This window comes from Pinus tabuliformis, chromosome X (assembly GCF_031772625.1).
Source record: "Pinus tabuliformis cultivar Carrire ecotype Pingquan chromosome X, CPIR1, whole genome shotgun sequence".
In the NCBI taxonomy this organism is placed as follows: Eukaryota; Viridiplantae; Streptophyta; class Pinopsida; order Pinales; family Pinaceae; genus Pinus; species Pinus tabuliformis.
Genome location: NC_142308.1, coordinates 1,650,730,988 through 1,650,751,321, shown reverse-complemented (window position 1 = coordinate 1,650,751,321; position 20,334 = coordinate 1,650,730,988). Strand labels below are relative to the sequence as shown.

The window sequence follows — 20,334 nt, the reverse complement described above, 5'->3', positions numbered from 1 at the left end:
ATAATATTTTATAAAATGAAAAGGAACATATGTTCAAACTACTTCAAAAATTTAATTTTGTCTCTCTCCTTTAAGGGATTTTCCATCCCTTTGTCCCTTTTAGATGGTTCTTCATATAGATCTATGCCCTTAAAATTCCCTAGGGAGACCTATCTAGTATCTAACTATAGTCTCCTAAGGATGCATAGTCTTCTTTGTCCTCCAACATAGGATTTTTCTTCTTAATCCTACTCTCATTTCATTTGGCTTCTCATTGCCTTCTCATGCAACTTATCAACGTAATAATCCTCCTTGATACCAATCTCCCAATAATACTTATTCCTCCTTACGGTTGAAATCGCTTGAATCTCCTAACTTATATCAAAATTAGTGGTATTTTTTTATGCTGAATATGTTATCCATTGCTTTGGCTAAGTCCTTTAAAACCATGAAACTTATATCTTGAGAGGTTTCTTCACTTTTACAACTCTTTGGTCAACCTTCCCTCCCTTTAAATGGAGATACTAAGTTCATCCCAAAGTGATTCCTCTTCTATGGGTCACTTTGCTTAAGTGCCTCCTCTACCAACTAGAATTTCCTCTTTGTTGATTTGGGGTAGCATTAGATGTGCTCTAGCCATGAAAACTGTTGGAGAGGCTAAAGCACATGAGATATCCAAAACCCAGAAATCGTTTTGGAAAAATCCATTTGGATGAAGAGTTATTAAAATAATTAATATTTTTAATGAGTTCCTAAGTCTAAACATAGGAAAATAAAAATATTAATGGGTATTAATAAAGATAAGGATGAGAAGCTTCCAAAAGATAAGGATCAAGTCTATTTTAATCTTAGCTGTTGATTAGGGACTTAATCTCAGTTTTTGATTCATCAACAGGAAAAGTATAAAAGGGGACTTGAGGGTTAGTTGGAGATTCACTGAGGGAGACCAGTTAGTTCAATTTCTGGAGCGGAGTTTGCTGAGAATTTCAAACTAAAGTTCTGGATTGCAGCATGAGGTAGCGAGTACGGAACAAAGAAGTAGGAACAATACTAGAAGATCAGCGGAGGGATCAGAGAGGCAGACACAAAGGCAACAGCACTGCGCTGTCACTGGAGGGCCTGCGTGGGTGACGCAGAGAGGCCCAGTGTTGACGCAAAGAGGCAGGAGTTGACGCAGAGGGTCTGGACGCTGCGTAGAGGCCAACAAGTTTGACGCTGAGTCTGGAGGAGGTGTTGGAGAATTTATCTCTGTTGGGTAAGCCAGTTTGGCACAACTGATTAATAAAATCCTCCTTTGCTGCACTGGTTTTCCCGCATTGGGTTTTTTCGGGGACATTTGTCCAAAAATAACTGTGTTGATGTGTTTGGTTTTTGTGCATGTATTTGTTTCTGTTCTATGGTGTGATATTTGCAGTAGAGTTTATTTTAATATTTACTAAAGCGATTTCGAAAATAACTTATTGGAGAATAAGTAGGAAAAATAAATCAATTGCCGTAGTAATAGAAGTTTCACACTCTTTAGCTCGATCTTTAGAAGGTTAAGAACACTTTAGATGAACAATCCTTTTACATACTATGAGCCAAAGAAAATTATTCACACTCAATATCTCCTTCCATCTAGTCTTCTCTTCCATATCTAGGAATTGGCACAACTTGTCTTCATTGACCCAAAATATTCTTTTTTGCTTGAGCTCTAATGGTAGATAGGATAGATTTTCCCAAAGAGGAATAACATCATTCTGCTCCTTTAGTGGGCCAAAATAAGGTGTCCATTATTTTAAGGAAACAACAGAGCTATCATAATATCCGTTTCCCTTTTTGTTGTTCTCTTTGTCCCTAATATTCTTGACTACAAAGGTTATCCAACATCTAGCCAGAGTAATGAAAATAAAGGAGTACTCAAGTTATTATCTCCAAACCCTTCCAATCTATGGCGATATTGTTTTATTTGCGACTTTCCTTCCATCGAATCTCTATATCAATGTCATTTCTTGATACAATAATAACTAATTAATGACCACATTCTCTCCCAAAACCAATTTCAATTTCCCTTTCCATAAGTTTACACAAGTTGTTTCTTCTTCTTTTAAAGTCTAATAGTTTTAGATATAACCAACATAGATTCATCTAAAGTACGAATCTAACATGAGCCAAGAGGGATCATTTTTTTTTTTTTTTTTTGTACAAACTTCTTTAGAGTGCAAAATACAATGTGTTAATTTTCATTGTTTAAATTGTATTTTGAATGCTAAATAGAGTATATATATGACTAAATAAACGTTTTAACCATAAAAACTTATTTTTCATGATATACACATAATTTTTTAAAAATGATATATAATATATCTTACATTAAAATATTTTACATCACATACACATTGAGACATTTTATCACGCAAATAAAAATAATTTTTTACTATTAATATATTTTTAAGCATTTGTCAATATTAATTCTTATTAAAATATTCTATTGATAACCCACATGAGTATTTTTTTATATACAACATTAAAATGTTTTATTTTAACAGTTTTATTTAAATTTCTTGTTGAAATATTTTTGAAAAGTATAAGATTTAAACATCTTATTCGTACATTTTTTTACTTCTATTTATTTTTATTTTATTATATCTGACATTATTTTTCTATTTAGAACACATTTTTTTTTCAAGGGTGACGGATGGACAGACAAACTTACACATCCCCTCATACTGGGTTGTAGAATGAGCCTCTTAGCTCAATAAGCCCTTCCCATTTTTCACTATTTTTTCTCATTCACTAATGACTAAGAGCCCAACGACCATAAACTTAATAAACAAGTCATTTTGAGAAGGAAAAATATGACAAGCAATTCCAAACTTGCCTACAAGGTTAAAATTTTCATGTTGCAATGCAACCTGTCCTTGAAACTTGATATTATTCGAACTTGTAGCTAGCTTAATCTTCTCAAAATAACACTTGTCAACTGTCTCTTCCTCACCTCTAGCTTATGACACTAGACTATTAGTAGGGAAAACAAAGACGATAGGAAGACAGTTGGCTTGACGAATCAATATCTTCCTCTAGAAACCTCAAAACTCCCTTAACATTCAGGCTAATAATGGATGAATCCTTATATTGCTCACGTTTCCCTCATTATTGTATAGATTCCTCTTTCGTGTACCAATAACCACTTGACTCCACGATAATGCTCTTGATGTGACTTGCACATTAGTAGTTGGTGTGATAGTCACTGGTAGCCCTCATTCTAGCCCCTCTACATGATCACCCTTCTCCCTTAAATAGGCCAAAAATACCTTAATTGAAAACCTATATGTAGAATTAGGGGTAACTTCCAATCTTAACTCTGTTGCAAACCCTAACCTAAGACACTCTTGTAGAGACAACCCTTCCCCTCTCTATTATTCATTAAATATATATCAAATGAATCAAATATTTTTATAACTTTATTATTGGAATAAAAATTCTCACACATATTAGTGAAATAAATCAAACATTTTTACAAACCCATTACTGTAAACTACATTAGTTTAAATTAATCAACAAATTAAAATCATATCAATTTATTTAATATCTTGAACAAAATTACTATTACAAATTGATTTTTAGTAAAAGAAAATCTTTCATCATCACTTCACAGACACAAGTTTTTTTACATATCCTATCTGTCTAATTCATTATTCATTTAAATTATTTAGCCATATCTAACCCATGATTCACTTCGATGCTCCCACTTCTCTGACCTGGATTGGAAAAAACACTGGATTTTATTAGAGATAAAACCAGTACATTTGTACGCTGGATTGATTTGGATGTTCTGATTCATCCATAGTTGGATTGAAATTGACTCTCCAATTTATTTACAAGGCAAAGAAGTCCTATAAACTCGACACAATGCGAAAAGAAAACACAAAAAGACATTTACTTTTTCATCCTTCAGTACTACTACCTTTATAAAATCCTCGTAAACCAAATTTCCAAAAAAAAAATCTAAATATTTGTTGAATTAGACATTATCCTATGTTCCGGTGTCTCATATTACAACATAAAATATGTTGCAGATCTCGATCGCGTCTCCGCGCCTTGGGGTGCCTCTCGGGGATTCTGTTTCGTTGGCTCCTGAGGAATTCATGTACCAGGCCAGTTCACTATTTCAATGAAATCAGATTGCTCGTGATGTTACAACTTCAGCCGCCTTTATCCACTATTTTGTCTTATTCCGTGTTCTGACGAGCGACAAAATTTATGGCCCAGTTACTGCAACAAACGTCCAGGAACCGACCTATCGACGCTAGAGAGGGGAGGCGCTACTGGTAAAATATGGTCATTCCACGTAAGCCGTCACGAACCTATCGCTTCTCCTGCACCTTCCTGCTCAGATTTTTCTCCCTTCTGTGCAGACCACTCAATCAGAGTTGCAGGCTGCCACATTTTATCTTATAAAGCTAATTGGTAACGGATGGAAACGTGGGCCTCATTAAATTTGGCACTCTATTTAAGATCATGGCCTGATCTTAAATGCCAGTGTGAAAAAGTGTCAGTGGGTTCCGACTGAGTAAAGTAAGTGTTATCTTTTGATCATGGCCTGCTCGAAAATGTTAGTAAGAAAAGCACTTGTCTATAATGCGATTTTTTGAAAGTTTTTCTGGTGGATTTTTCCAGTCGAAATCCCGCAGGAATTTATTGGAATCGCAAGTTTGATAGCTAGTTTCTGCACAATGAAAGCGTCCCAGGGGTTTTTCAGGGTACTGAATCCAAATATGCAGTTAAAAAACCATTTTAACTGCAACCAATCAAGATTCAACCTCAATTTCTTCCGCCGGATTCCATCACCAGAATCTCCAAAAAATCGCATTATAGCAAAAAAAGAAAAAAAAAAAAAAAAAAATAAAAAAAAAAAAAATTTATGAATGGCGTTCACAATAATAACAATTTTTAACACAGTTCTCTCCAGAAACCTTTTTTCTCAATAATAAGTCAAGTCAATGGTCTTTTATGGTCTATTTTAAGTAGGACGCCTCTTCGAGAGCGGTCGGAGCATACTAATCAGTAATGATTTAATAGCTTTGTCTCCTTGTTTGTTTTTTCAGGTCTCGGGGGCAGGAGTCAATGCCCATTGGTTGAGGATACTGTGAATGAAGTGGGAAAAATGTGCATAAATAAATCTCCAGTCCTAGCTCTATCACTCTGGTTTTTCTGTTTGTAACAGGGTACTTCGAAAATTGAACGGTTACCAATTGCCTGTAGTATTCACATAATTATTTTCCTTTTGCTGCATATTCAATGGAGGTGAGCCATGTGTGTTGTTGTGATCCAGAATGCTCAGTGACAGCTATGAGGTTAGTATCCTCTGTCCTGTCTCAGGGCTGCAAACCCACAAGGAATATTTGGTATTGGCTTCATGGAAATGTTCAATCTTAAGCATTAAGGGTTTTGATGCATTTCAAGCGTAGAAATTTTAGTTGATTGAATGTTGATGTAAAGTGGGGAATATTTGCACCAAAAAAGATAGAGAACCAGAGCTTGGCTATTTGTAATCTCTATGCTGTTGGTTGAACGGATGCAATTGTAGATATGTACAAATAATTAATTCTTTCAGTTCATCAAGTCAAATATTTATGATACAATAATAGGGAAATGGGATAACTGGATATATAATTCTTCCATGACAGACAATCTCAATAGAACTCAAAAGAATCGCGTGCATACCTTGAGCGGAACACAGTAGTCACATATATTCTTCTGATGGACCAACTCTTTTGCATCCAATCTTCAGAAAATCCTTACAGAGTAAATCACTTGATGTAATGAATTTTCACAGTACAGAGTGACATATATTTCTGAGTTACAGTGACATATATTTCATTTAGGCAGAGAAATCTTTTAGCATCTATTGTCTATAGAAGTCTTATACTAATGTTGTCAAATACATAGCAATCAAACATTCCAAATCCAACAGTCAATTATACTTCTTCAGATCGGAACAGCCCTTTTGCATACGATGTCAACAAAATTAAAATTGCTAGGGAGTTTTATCAAACAGTCAATTCCACAAGACCAAGAGAGATTGCGAATGTTTGTTTTGTTAAAACTTAGCTATTTTCAACCCAACGTTAACAAAATCAGATCAGTAGTTTTGTTAAACACTTCGCAGACATGTCGTGGCAACGCGAAATATATGCAATAGATCATTCAAGCCTGTATGAATCGGTGACAGCAAAACGTTGTTGTCAATATTGGGCTAAAACATTTTCTTGTGATATAAAACAGCAAGAGGAGTTGACTTAAATTTTCAAATGGGCCAAAAACCATGTCAGTTGATGTTGTGGAATGTTTTAGGTCCTGAATAAGTAATAATTAAAGGACAGGTGGCAATACGTAGTTGAGGGTATGTATTTGGTGGCCTAATTGTAGCCATTGATTACTTTTTATTGTTCGAGTTTGGTTGGTTTGTATGTATTATGGAGTCACGGACACCCTGCAGTACCAGACATAGTTGAGGGGCACTGCATGTTTGATGTTAATGTTTGTCTGTCACATGTTAATTTTTCTGGATATGAACTGTATTGGAGTTTAGACATGTCCCAACGTTTCGAGTAGAAATTCCACCCATCAAGTTTGTCTGCCCGATTTACTTTGCTTTTGAACATATTGAAAATAGTAAAAGATGTATGTTCATTTAGGGGGTTATAATAAAGATGCTTTATGTTTCTGTTAATGTTCAGTGGTAGTGATTAGTCTTAGTGTTTACCTTTATTACACGTTTTGGAGGCTGTTTTTTCAGTAATTGCAGGCTTTAATGGTGATTGTTGAAGGATAATGTGAGAGAATGACAAATTTGCATGAATATATTTGCTCTCAAAGTAAAAATTCTCCTGTTCTAGCTTCATGGTTTTGATTTTTATGTTTGTAACAGTGTGCTGCAATTTTAATGGCTATGAATTATATGTTGCATTCACATACTTATTTTCCTTTTGCAGCTGAGGAATGCAACAAAAGAGTTGAGATGTGTGATGTCTGCTTTTTAAACGCTAAGGTGATCCAGAAAGTTCAGTGGCAAGGAATAGGTTAGAATCTGTTGGGATGGATTTATCTGAGAGCTGGATTTGTGGTTAGTTGTGTTCATGACACGATGTTTCGTTATTCTTAGTGTGTAGCATGTGACTCATGGCTTAGTGATTTAGTCCTTTTGGAGGTGGCTTGTTGTAATTAATATTATGTATTGGTAGGTGGTAGTTCAGGAGTGTTTTCTTTTTTCTATAGTGGGGTCTGTTACCACACAATCTAGCAGGGGCCCTAAGGAAAGGAAACCTAAGGTACAACTACTAGACTAAGTGACAACAATGGGACAATGACTGTTATGCAACCAGCTCTCCAATAGATAGATCAACGACTTAAAAATTATCCTCTTCGAGGAGGAAACCTCTTTTACATTACATAAATGAACAATTCTTGGATGATACAAATGAAAAGACCTCATTTCTATATATAGGAGTCTAAGGGGTCACAATATAATCAGAGCCTACATAACAATAATAATGTAAGTGCACAACAATAACAATAGTGGGCTTCTATAGAGCACAATAATAACAATATGGGGACTACATGGTGTTAATTTTAGATAACAATGGTATGTTGAATCCCAAAAATGATATCTAACAATGGTATGTTCTATGCTTAGCACAATTTACTTCAATGTTCTTTCGCTGTCCAATAACAATATCCAATTATTTCCAGTAGCAATCACATCAACCATCAATCACATTGATAGTAAATGCAGATAGAACATAAAAACATATGCGGAAGACAAGCCAAGACAAGAGGACACAATATATGGTGGATGCCAGGGACAAACTCCAATGTGGAGAAACCCTTTGATCAAATATTCTTATTATTCTTCAATAGTTCAACAGAGAGGGAGAGAGTATAAATATCAGAATTACATGCCCAAAACAATCTTGCCAAATCAACAATCAACAACAGTCAATGCAACCCTAATAAGAAAGTCAACAATGGTCAAAGCTGCCCCAAAATGTCCTTTAAGAAGCTTGGTGAAGAATGTGGTCTGCCAAGGGAGTCAAAGTCAACCCAAAAACAGCTCGGTCAACCCAGTCAAAGTTTGTTGTAATTTCTACAGTCAAACCAGATAGTCAACGCTAAAGTAAGCATGGTCAAACTGTCCCCAAACACCTCGAAAATTGTGCCAATGAATGCGGCCTACAAAAATCAGAATTCTGCCCTCCAGATCGAAGTCTAGGTCAAACAACCCAAGTCAACGCTGGTCAATGTTGCCCTAATCTCTGAAATTTTCGGCCTCCAAAACCAGTCCAAAAATTCGTCCTCTTCCACACGTGCGAAGTAGAGAAGCCTCCAAGGTGTACGTGTTGATTCTTTTATAGCTTGGGAGGTACTCCAAGCCTTGAGGATCGAGGTTTTGAAGGAAGGAGCTCCACAAATGGCATTGTGGGCTTGAAACCCAAGCTTGGGGTTTTTCACCCATCGTGATTTGGGCCAAAACCATAAGCACATTTCGACATGTGATGGACGAGGATGATAGCTCTCGTCGAGACGAATCTGACGCAACGAAGATCATCCGATGGAGTTATGATTTTTTGAAGTTAATATATGTGGTTGTGGATTAATTTGGGAGAAAAGAGCAGGTCGGCTTGTGTCCAAATTAGACTTGTTGACACCACATGTAGCCCTCATGTTTGTGTATAAATATGAGGTGAGTGAGGATCATTTCAACACATCACAAAAGGAAGCTTGTTGAAGGAGAAGGATACTTCTGTCTAGGTCGCAGTAAAGAAGGGTGACCTGCGTTGGAGAAGAAGATTGTTTTGAGGCCTCTTTTAGGTGACTGAGTTGCTGTACAAGGAGGCCGAGGCACAGGGGTAGATATTGGGACTATTTGAGGGCCGTTTGAAGGTGGGTAGACACTAAACAAGTCTGCCGCAGGCTTTTGAATCCTTCTTGTAGCATGCCACAGGAGATTGAAGGTGGGTTGAGGCATGGTTGAGGGCTAGAACAGGCCTTATTTGGAGCAGTCATCCTCGACCCCTCAAGGAAGGGCAACCGCACCAATTAGGAGCAATTTTGGGTAGAGTTTAAGGCTGTTAAGGGACTGTGTTTTGTGCCCTAACCAGGCCTAGATTGTAGCAGTGGAGCAGACCTCAAAGAATGGGCCAAGGTATGTATTGTGATACATTTTTGTAGGTGTTGGATCCATGTTTCAGATCAATTTTGGATCGGTTATTCAACAACCTGTGGGAGCCATTTGTTGGGGTTTTCTTGGGTGTTAAGAAACCACAACTAGGAGCAAATATTGCAGTGGAGTAATAAGTGTCCTAGGAGAGGACCGTTGCTGAAGTTTGTTAGCAGCCATGTGGAGGGGTTTCCTAGATGTTTAGATGCCCTAATTAGGAGTAGATGCTATAATGAGGATTGGTCACTTGTGGTCTATTGGAGGGTAGCGTGAGAGTGGGCCAAGTGTAGATGTGGATTTGGTATTTATGGTCTGCTGTAGGACAACGTGATAGTTTCCAAGTGGGAGCCCGACGTGTAACACTTTGGTGGACAAATGTAGTTGCTAGAGCGACAGCTGTTGGAGCTCAAGGGTTTGATAAGCCAGGAGCAGTTTGGGGAGCCCTAGACTTGTGTGTGGATAAGGACATCTACAGCAGATGATCGACATTCCTCCCAGCCAGTGTTCATTATGGGAGATGGACATCTTGCAGTGATAGGTGGCAGCCCTCCGTGCCCTATGTTGGTCTTCATTGGAGCAGCGCAGGAAGACCATAGTGGGTTGAAGTCCCTGAGTAGCTGAGGAGCAACAATGGACAGATTGAGAGTTGTTCACAAGTGGAGTTGTGAACAACTCGACTGGAGTCTCGATGTGTTGTGCCCTTGATGGACTAAGGCATAATTAGTGAGTAGATTGATAGCCGAGGTTCAGTGGCTAGATGGACTTGGAGCATTGATAGAGGCAGAAACTGCAGATCGGGAGCCGAAGGATCGGGCAGGTAGAAGGTACGACTGAGAGAAGCTAAGAGAGCATGCGACAACTAGATGGTCAGAGTATCTTGTTGAGGGTAGATTGGTTGTCGATGGACTGACAACAGGCCCCAATTTTGTATCTATGTATCAGTGGATATATGAGGGCCATTATCCCTAGCAATGTTGCACGAAGCGGAAGCGGAAGCGGGAGCGCGGAAGCGTCATTTTCCAAAAATCTAGGAAGCGAAGCGTCCGCGGAAGCGTCTGCTATATATATATATATATATTATATTTTTTTGCATTTATACTCAAAACAAACATCCCAAATACCAAATTAATTGTAGAAGACATGAAAACATGCATATTTTTGCATAAATCAAGATAGATATGGCATCCATGATTCCATTGTAGTTACTAGTATGTACAACAATCATCTATATTCTAGCTATTACAAACATACATCAAATTTTTAAGCATATTATAAAACATAAAACATTTAAGCATATTATAAAACATAAAACATAGAGCATATTATGATTTATCTAGCAAGTGAGCAACTGTCAACATTTGTCATGTCCAAAATTCAAATAATAATGTTTACAAAATATGTCACTTGGTCACCGCCAAGCCAAAAAGGTTCAAAATTCAAATTCACAAGTCTACAAGTCTAATGAGTAATCTATGACAAAAAGTAGTAGATTGTGAATATATCTACTAATCTCTCCTCCTTCCACCACGAATAGAACGTGGTGGCGGGCCTCCACGTGGTGGCAATGAAGAAGATGGTGCCTGTGTAAGTCGTGGCACTGAAACTGATGAAGAAGAACCCCCTGCTGTTGGTGTTGAACCATGGAACCTAGGAACCAAGGGACCAGATGGGGGTGGGGGTGGTGGCATATCAACACGGTCATCATCATCCTAGAATCGCTCAAAAAATTCATGCAAAAAAAAAAACACTAGTTAACAAAAAAATTAAAAACATGAATTAGAGAAATGCTTTATAAGGGAAAATTGGAAAATTCATACCACAATGGACATACCTGGAAAAGAGCATCCTCTAATTGCTTTAGTCGCAACACTCCATCCTCCAAATTGGGCTCCTCTGGATTCTTGTCCCAAATCAACAAGTCTTTATTAGACTTTGCATCTTCACAGTAATGGGACAACAATCGCAAGTTGTAATGAACATAAACCAAGCTCTCTGCCCGGTCTAAACTCAACCTGTTCCTTTTAACACCGTGGATGAAAGAATAAGAGCTCCAACACCTCTCTGCAGAAGAAGTGTTTACCACCTGTGATAGCACCCGCAATGCCAAACTCTGTAGAAGTGGAGTACCCCCTCCATGCATGTTCCACCACTCAAGAGCAGAAAAAGTCTCTCGATCTTTAATTGCATGCATGCTCCCAAATGGACCAGTGTTGAGCGTATAGTTGCTCACCTGTCTCCGTACCAATGCAGCGTCCTCCTCATTAGGGATTAATTTACTCAATGCAGCCATATATTTTTCGTGAACCTCTTTATCTTGGTGTGGTTTTCTCCTGCTTCCCCCCCCAGGTGCTGGTGTTGAAAGCCATGATGGATGATAGTATTTAGGTGTCAAAACATATGCTAATGCATGCAATGGAATATTTAGCATTTCCCATCGGTTTTGCACCTCTACACGAATATAATTGTACAAGGTGGTATCTCTAGGCTCAACAATGTCTTTAATCTGCCCCAACATGCTATCCATTTGCTCATACACCTCCCCAATTACTGGTCGATCTGAATCTGCAAACTTGATCATGTAATAAATTGGTTTGGTGAATTGCAAAACATATTTAACCTGTGACCAAAAGTAACTGTCAAGAACAGTGTCCTTGACTGCATTAGCACCATCTGTGTCAGTGTTAATTTCATCCCATGTTTCAGCACACACCAGATTAGTTAAAGCTTGTCTCACCCTCACTAGCCGCCTAAAGGTGAGGTAATAACTAGCAAATCTTGTCTTTGCAATTTTAAGCAATTGCAACTTGGAGTAAGTGCCATAGAAGTAGTTTACCCTTGTATGCCCTGTGATGAATTTAATGAGCTGCTTCCCTTTCCTGTAAACCTCAGCAATCCACCCACAATCTTTGTGTTTCACAATATCATGCATCAAAAGGTTCAATGTGTGAACCAGGCACCCAGACCAAAAGATGTGTGGATGAGTACGCTCAATAATTTTTCCTGCTGCCTTACAATTTGCTGCATTATCTGTGATCACTTGAACCACATTATTCGGACCAACATCTTTGATTGATTTCAATAGGAGATCTGCAATGTTTTGTGCAGATGCAGTGATGGAGGAGGAGTCATGACATGCAATAAATACTGCACCACTAGAAGAAACACCAAGAACATTTATCAAATGTTGGTTTCTAATATTTGTCCACCCATCTGATACAATGGATACCCCAGAATCTATCCACTCATTTGTAAAACGTGTCAAAGCTCTTTGAACCTTAGCTTTTTCTCTTTCTAATAACACTGTTCTAGCTTTCTCATAGTTGGGGGCCTTGTATCCTTTTGGGGCTTCATTGATGGCCTTTACCATTTCATGCCAATAGGGAGAGCGAAGCACATTGAATGGTACACCGCAAGCACAAAGAAAACAGACTATCTTTCCATCCACATCATCCCTCCCAGCAACATTAAGGAAATCCCCTATTGTTCTTCTACCTCCAGAGCTTGCAGAAGTACCATGAGGAGATGAGCAACTACCAAATTTAGAGGTTGCACTTGATTCAGAATGAGTTTTTTGTTTCTTGTTTTTTTGTTGTGCAGCCATCTCTATTTGGATGTATTTTCTTCTTTCTTCAGTTGAAATGTTTGGGCAAATTTGTACCCCCACAGAACCCTTTTTTTCATCACTGTCCAGCACCCCACAAAGATGCCTCCTCAGACGGGTATATGAACCACAATATGGTTTTCCTCCATGACAACCATGAGGGCACACAAATTTGTAAGATCCACCACCCTTTCCCCCATCAAGTTTGGTCACATAGTTCCACAAGGGTGTTGATGTAGCTTTCCCATCTTGTGTTTCAGTGTCCCCTTCAAGTTCATCCCCTTCCTCTTCAAACCCTTCCTCCTCATCATACATTGGGTCACTACTATTAGGACCATCACCAATGTCCTCTTCTGTTTCTTCCCTTCTATTCCTCACCCTTGCCATCATTAAAACCAAGAGTGGAATGATACATAGAAGCCAAAAGAACACCATCTTGGAATATGGATATAGGTGGTGGACAACCTGTAAATAAAGGAGCAAGTAGAAACAATGGGAAAGAGTAGGAGAGGGAGGAGAAAAATACAAAAAAATTGTCACAAAAAATAAGGGAGTTTGGGGTTTGAACTTACATCTTTAGCTCTTGTAGATGAAGTCCTCCAAGCTCTTGCTCCAAGCTCCTCCTCCTTCTCCTTGCTCTTCCTTCTTCACTCCTCCAAGCACTCCTCTCTTCTCCTCTCTTTTCCTCTCTTCTCTTCTCCTCTCCTCTCTTCTCTTCTCCAACTCTCATAAACTCAAAGTGAGAAAATGAGGAATGAATGGGGGCTTTATTCTTTTCATTCCTCTCATTAACCTCACTCTAACCTCACCCTAACCCACCCCCTCAATGCTAACTTAAGTTAACTTAAAAAAAATTTAAAAAAATGATGTTTTTTTCCCTTGGGCGCGCGGTTTTGGAGGAAGCGCTCCGAAGCGCACGCTTTCGGCGCTTCCTAATTTCCAGGAAGCGCATTAAAAAGGCCGAAGCGCGCTTCGCCATTTTCGGAATCGCGCTTCCGGGGGCGCTTCCTGGGCGCTTCCGTACGGGGCGCGCTTCGGGCCTAGGATCGGGGGGGGGGGCGCTTCCTGCAACATTGATCCCTAGTATTATCCCTGGTACGAGAGCCCTAAACTGTTGTATTATATGTTGTTTAATATAACAAAGTTGGGTTGAAAATCGTAAAAGCTGTCCATATTTTGTGCACATGTGATTTACGATTGTTTATATTCCGTTGTGCAAAGTAGTATCATTGAGATTCTTGGTTTGGTAGTGTTGGAGATTTTAGGATTCTATCCTAGACCCAAGATCGTGGAAATTCAACATGGTATCAGAGGGTGTCTGACCTACTTTGAGGGACAGTGAATCAAATTGTGCACAGCAAAGCAACTCAAAGGGAGTTGTGGGTGTCTAGATCATTGAGCAGAGAGTTCAGCTGAAGACATGGTGATGTGGTCTTGACTGGCTTGGCAACGAGATTGGCTGGGAGTTCTGGTGGATTGGTGGTGAGCCTGGTGAACAACAGTTTTTGTAGGGCAGATTGTTGATCATGGACTTCCATTTATTTGTCATGGATGGTTGGGACAACTTGAGGGTTTCTTTGGCTTGGACAAGATCAGGTTGATCGAGGTGGCTTCATGCGATGGACTTCAGATTTGCAGGCTAGAGTCTTCATCGGGTCATGATGTTGCATATCCGAGATTAGAGGAATTTGCACGAGTGGTATTTGATCCAGAAGGATGAGTGCTTGCATGACTGAGCCAGTGGAGATCGTGTAGGCTCAGAGGGAGTCTAGCTTCAGAGGGAGCAACCCTATGGAGGTTTGGGATCTTCAGGTTCAGATGTGATGAGGTAGAGGCACTACCGAGATTGTCGGGTTCATTCTACAGGGTACACTGTAGTGATGGATGCTAGATGGGCTAGTGTCGCCGGAGATGATGATGGTTACTTCCTAGTCTTGGAAGTACCTCCCTCGCTAAGAGGGAGTGTTGATTTTTATGTAGCTTGGGAGGTACTCCAAGCCTTGAGGATTGAGGCTTTGAAGAAACGAGCTCCACAAATGGCCTTGTGAGCTTGAAACCCAAGCTTGGGGTTTTTCACCCATCATGATTTGGGCCAAAACCATGAGCACATTTCGACATGTGATGGATGAGGATGATAACTCTCATCGAGACGAATCTGACACAATGAAGATCATCCGATTATGAGTTGTAGAAATGGAGTTATGAATTTTTGAAGTTAATATATGTGGTTGTGGATTAATTTGGGAGAAAAGAGTAGGTCAGCTTGTTTCCAAATTAGACTTGTTGACACCACATGTAGCCCTTATGTTTGTGTATAAATATGAGGTGAGTGAGGATCATATTAATACATTCGAAAAGTGCAACACATCACAAAAGGAAGCTCGTTGAAGGAGAAGGATACTTCTGTCTAGGCCGCAGTAAAGAAGGGTGACTTGCATTGGAGAAGAAAGTTGTTTTGAGGCCTCTTTTAGGTGACCAAGTTGCTGTACAAGGAGGTCGAGGCATAGGGGTAGACGTTGGGACTATTTGAGGGCCGTTTGAGGGTGGGTAGCCCCTAAACAAGGCTGGCGCAGGCTTGTGGATCCTTGTTGTAGCATGCCACAGGAGATTGAAGGTGGGCCGAGGCATGGTTGAGGGCTAGAATAGGCCAGATTTGGAGCAGTCATCCTTGGCCCCTCAAGGAAGGGAAACCGCATCAATTAAGAGCAATTCTGGGCAAAGTTTAAGACTGTTAAGGGACTGTGTTTTGTGCCCTAACTAGGCCTAGATTGCAACAATGGAGTAGACCTTAAACAATGAGCCAAGGTATGTATTGTGGTACATTTTTGTAGGTGTTGGATCCATGTTTCGGATCAGTTTTGGATCGGTTATACAACAACCCATGGGAGCCATTTGTTGGGGTTGTCTTGGGTGTTAAGAAACCCCAACTAGGAGAAAATATTGCAGTGGAGTAATAATTGTCCTAGGAGAGGACCGTTGGTGAAGTCTGTTAACAGCTATGTGGAGGGGTTTCCTAGATGTTTTGATGCACTAACTAGGAGCAAATGCTACAGTGAGGATTGGTCACTTGTGGTCTATTGGAGGGTAGCGTGAGAGTGGGCCAAGTGTGGACGTGGATTTGGCATTTATGGTCTGCTAGAGGACAGCGTGATAGTTCCCAAGTGGGAGCTCGGTGTGCAACACTTTGGTGGACAAAAGTAGTTGCTAGAGTGGCAGTTGTTGGAGCCCAAGGGTCTGATAAGCCAGGAGCATTTTGTGGAGCCCTAGACTTGTGTGTGGAGAAGGACATCTACAATAGATGATGGGTAGTCCTCCTAGCCTGTGTTCATTGTGGGAGATGGACATCTTGCAGTGATAGGTGGCAGCCCTCCGTGCCCTATGTTGGTCTTCATTGGAGCAGCGTAGGAAGACCATAGTGGGCTGAAGTCCTTGAGTAGCTGAGGAGCAACAATGGGCAGATTGAGAGTTGTTCACAAGTGGAGTTGTGAACAACTCGACATGAGTCTCAATGTGTTGTGCCCTTGATGGACTAAGGCACAACTAGTGAGCAGATTGATAGCTGAGGTTCAGTGGCCAGATGGACTTGGAGCATTGATAGAGGCAGAAGCTGCAGATTGGGAGCTGAAGGACTGGGCAAGTTCAGGGTATGACCGAGAGAAGCTAAGAGAGCATGCGACAACTAGATGGTCAAAGTATCTTGTTGAGGGTAGATTGGTTGTCGATGGACCGACACCAAGCCCCAATTTTGTATCTTTGTATTAATGGATGTATGAGGGCCATTATCCCTGGTATGAGAGCCCTAGACTGTTGTATTATATGTTGTTTAATATAACAAAGTTGGGTTGAAAATTGTAAAAGTTGTCCATATTTTGTGCACATGTGATTTGCGATTGTTTATATTCCGTTGTGCAAAGCAGTATCATTGAGATTCTTGGTTTGGTAGCGCTAGAGATTTTAAGATTCTATCCTATTCCCAAGATCGTGGAAATTCAACAGTACGAACCAATCAAGAGAGGAGAAAGTAGATGATGTGATGAGTTGAGATGATGTCCAAATGAGAGAGAGGTCACTTGTATTTATACACTTAGTTGAGGGTGAGGAGACACATCCATTGGGCTTCATGAGCCTACATTTGACTGAGGTTGACCTTGACAATTTGTCCATGAGAAATAATAAATTAAAAATTCCATTTTTGCTTGTTAGAATGAGATGATTTTTATATCAAAATTGTACCTCTTGAAAAGAGGAATCCAATGCAATAATCATATCCATCATATGAGCTGTCTTAAGGTGGAAGTTGGCCCTAGTTGCCAATTTTAACACCCTCTCAACTAGGGAGAATTCCACCTATGAGTTGTCCTAAGGTGGAAGTTGGCCCTAGTTTCCAATTTTAACACTCCCTCTCAACTAGGGAGAATTCCACTTGCCAATCCATCTGTCATCATCATGCCAACCTGTCATCCTGTACCATCCCTGTCATCACTGCCCTCCTGCTTGTTAGAATGAGATGATTTTTATATCAAAATTGTACCTCTTGAAAAGAGGAATCCAATGCAGTAATCTTATCCATCATATGAGCTATCTTAAGGTAGAAGTTGGCCCTAGTTGCCAATTTTAACACCCTCTCAACTAGGGAGAATTCCACCTATGAGTTGTCCTAAGGTGGAAGTTGGCCCTAGTTGCCAATTTTAACACTCCCTCTCAATTAGGGAGAATTCCACTTGCCAATCCATCTGTCATCATCATGCCAACCTGTCATCCTGTACCATCCATGTCATCACTGCCCTGCATTGCTATGTTCTTCTCTGTTGAACCATGAAGTAATAATGAAGAAGAAGTGATCGAGAGTGAGTCATAAGATCATACCACTCTCCATTGACAAAGTTAGTCCTTGATCCCGGATCAAAGTGTTGAACACCATGCATCCTAGTCATAGGGAGTACGAAAATACACAATGTGTCCATTGGTAGTGCTATGGTCCTTAACCATCTTTTCCCAACTCATTGGCTAGATGAGAGGTACCTCCCATGAGTCTCAGAATTTATGGTTACGATGTGTGCCGGGGCATCAGCAGGAGAAGGTGAACCACTCATCCTGCTCATATGCCATAGGAGAAGGTGAACCACTCTTCCTATGCATATGTCAATTGTAGGGGAAGGTGAACCACTTACCCTACATGCATGTGTCCGGGTAGGGGAAGGTGAACCACTCACCCTACACACATGTCAACCATAATGGGGTATCACAGGGGAAGGTGAACCACTCACCCTGTATCCAATGCACCGCTAGGGGAAGGTGAACCACTCACCCTATGGTCGCTCATAGCTCCAGGAAGTACCCCAAGCCCCTAGGAGCTCCCAGACTTCTGTGTCCAACTCATACGGGACACTCATAGGAGGGTCGTTCCACGAATCCAAGTGTCTCTCGGAAGGTAAAGAATTTGACCTTCCCCAAAGGCTTCATGAGAATGTTAGCAACCTACTCATCCGTCCTGATTTGTTGGAGCCTTATTGCTCCCTGTTGTACCATATCGCAGATAAAGTGGTACCTGATATCAATGTGTCTGGAGCGATCGTGGAACACGAGATTCTCTGATAGGCGAATCCTACTTTGGTTGTTGCAGAAGATTACGGTGGTATCTAGCACGTGCTCAAATAGCTCACTGAAGAGCTTCCTCAACTAAACTGCTTCACAAATGGCCATACTCGCAGCAATGTATTCGGCCTCGGCGATGCTTAGTGCAATCGATTTCTGCTTCTTGCTCATCCAAGATATTGAAGCAGACCCCAAAGAGAAGCAACACCCAGACGTGCTCTTATGATCCACCACACTACCAGCCTAGTCAGCATCTGTATATCCATGTAACCTCAAATCCCTGACAATGTATCTCAGTCCATAGTGGATTGTGCCCCGGAGATATCTCAAGAGATTCTTGGCAACAATCCAATGAATGTGATGAGGCTTGACCATATATTGACTCAAGGTATTCACTACGAAGCATATGTCAGGGCGGGAGTTGATCAAGAACATTAGGGCCCCCACAAGTTGGTGATACTCGAAAGGGTTTGCCAATCCGGGCCCAACAACACTTCCACATGGCTTCTTAAAGTTGAGTTCCATCAGAGTAGTCATGGACTTGCAGTCCACCATCCCACATCTCTCAAGTAGCTTCACAATGTATTTTCCTTGAGAAAGGAAAATCTCTCCTGGATTTTGCCAGACCTCCAACCCTAGGAAGTAATGCATTAGTCCTAGGTCCTTCATCTCGAACTCGGAAGCCAACTCCCTCTTGCATTGATGAATAAGAGGGTCATCACCTGTCAGAAAGAGATCATCTACATAAAGGACTAGAATGAGAGGTCTGTCCTTTTCAATATTGAAGTATAGGTTCGGGTCAACATCTTTCCTTGTAAATCCCAACTTCAGAAGATAGCTATCGATCCTCTCATACTAAGCCCTAGGGGCTTGCTTCAACCCATAGAGGGCTTCCTTCAACCTTGGGTTGTTCCACATAGACTTCCTCTTTAAGCCAACCATGCAAGAAGGCAGTTTTGACATCCATCTAGTGTAGGTTCCATCCTTGCGAAGCGGCAAGGGCTATGATCGAACGGATAGTGGTATATCGGGCAACCGGTGCAAATATCTCATCATAGTCTACTCCTTCCTTTTGAGAGAAGCCTTGAGCTACAAATCTGGCCTTGAACTTTTCAGCACTCCCATCAGCTCCATGTTTGATCTTGTAGAGCCATTTTGAAGTGACCACTGACTTGTCCTTGGGTCTAGGAACCACATCCCAAACATCATTCTTCATGATCGACTCATACTCCTCGTTCATCGCATCCTTCCAAACTTGTTGTTTCACGACATCTTCAAATGTACAAGGCTCAGATTGAACAATGGTACTCATGGTAGCTAAGTACCCTTGGTACCTATTCGGCTTCTTGCTTTCACGAAATGTCCCCCTCGGTGCAATATGTTTCTCAGCATCTTCAAGAGTATCTTTGAGCCACAAAGGTCTTTTTTTTGAAGTAGAGGGCTCACTAGGAGGTGGATCAATGGGATCCATCGGACCTTCAACATCGGGCATCGGTTCATCAGACGGAGGTTCATCCCGCTTTTTTGCATCAACATCATCATTGTCCTGCGTAGGAATAGGAAGTTCTCAGATCTTTCTAAGAGCAGAGTCTTCATCGAAAGTGACATCATGACTTAATTTAACTTCCTTTTGACCAGGCACATATATTCTATATGCCTTCGAAGTTTTACTGTAGCCCAAAAACGTTCCTTTCTTCCCATATGCATCTAGTTTGTTTCTTTTCTCTTTCTGCACATGAAAATATATGAGACAACCAAAAATTCTAAAATGAGAAACATCAGGTTTCTTATGGGTGAAAACTTCCTCAGGTGTCTTGAAGTTCAAAGCTTGATGTGGGCATTTGTTTTGGACATACACAGCAGTGTTGGCAGCTTCTCCCCATAAGAACTTGGGGAGACCTTGATCATGTAGTATAGCACGGGTGGCTTCTATGATAGTACAATTCTTCTTTTTGGC

General features: G+C 40.4%; 1 long non-coding RNA gene across 9 annotated transcripts in view; it reads left to right on the top strand.

The window, feature by feature from the left end:
• Nucleotides 1–3,967: 3,967 nt before the first annotated feature.
• The window catches only part of LOC149146356 (uncharacterized), a 205,686-nt gene continuing 189,319 nt past the window's right edge, over nt 3,968–20,334 (top strand). For 4 of the 9 annotated variants that reach the window (XR_016264310.1, XR_016264309.1, XR_016264311.1 and 1 more), the window contains exons 1-2: nt 5,322–6,839; nt 6,957–7,043. This is a non-coding gene — a long non-coding RNA (uncharacterized LOC149146356). The other 5 variants (XR_016264315.1, XR_016264313.1, XR_016264316.1 and 2 more) reach the window with 5 other exon arrangements.